At 52.3% G+C, this 704-nt stretch overlaps 1 protein-coding gene across 1 annotated transcript in view; it reads right to left on the bottom strand.

The window, feature by feature from the left end:
• The window catches only part of LOC125488231, a 19,149-nt gene that overhangs the window by 14,035 nt on the left and 4,410 nt on the right, over positions 1-704 (bottom strand). The gene's annotated exons all lie outside the window — the stretch shown is intronic.

Below are 704 nucleotides of genomic sequence, written 5' to 3'. Positions count from 1 at the left end.
GCCCATAGTGCCCAGGGATGTGCAGGTTAGGGTGGGTTGGCCGTGCTAAATTGTCCCATAGTGCCCAGGGATGTGCAGGTTAGGGTGGGATTGGCCATGCTAAATTGTCCCGTAGTGCCCAGGGATGTGCAGGTTAGGGTGGATTGGCCGTGCTAAATTGTCCCGTAGTGCCCAGGGATGTGCGTTTGAGAGGTCTGTTCAAACTCTGATAACAGCAGGGCAGAAGTTGTTCTTGAATCTGTTGGTGCGTGTGTTCAACCTTTCACACCTTCTGCCTGATAAAAGAGAGTGTGTCTGTGGGAGGGGTCTTTGATGATGTTGGCTGCTTTCCTGAGGCAGTGGGAATTATAGATGGAGTCAGTGGATGGAAGGCTGGTTTTCGTGATGGACTGGGCTGTGTTCAAAACTCTCTCACACCTTCTGCAGGGAGAGATGTGCAATTTTACGCACAAAGAATCCCTACAGTACAGAAGCAGGCCATTTGGCTCATTGAGTCCATGCCGATCCTCCGAAGAGCATCCCACACAGACCCAGACCCAGACACATCTCTCTAGCCTGTTCCTGTAACCCCACATTTCCATTGGTCACTCCACCCTAACCTGCACATCCCTGGGCACTATGGGACAATTTAGCACGGCCAATCCACCCTAACCCGCACATCTTTGGACTGTGGAAGGAAACCGGAGCACCCAGAGGAAACCCAC

This window comes from Rhincodon typus, unplaced genomic scaffold, assembly GCF_021869965.1.
Source record: "Rhincodon typus isolate 14 unplaced genomic scaffold, sRhiTyp1.1 hic_rhity00000072, whole genome shotgun sequence".
Taxonomy (NCBI): Eukaryota; Metazoa; Chordata; class Chondrichthyes; order Orectolobiformes; family Rhincodontidae; genus Rhincodon; species Rhincodon typus.
This window is presented reverse-complemented; position numbering and strand designations above follow the sequence as displayed.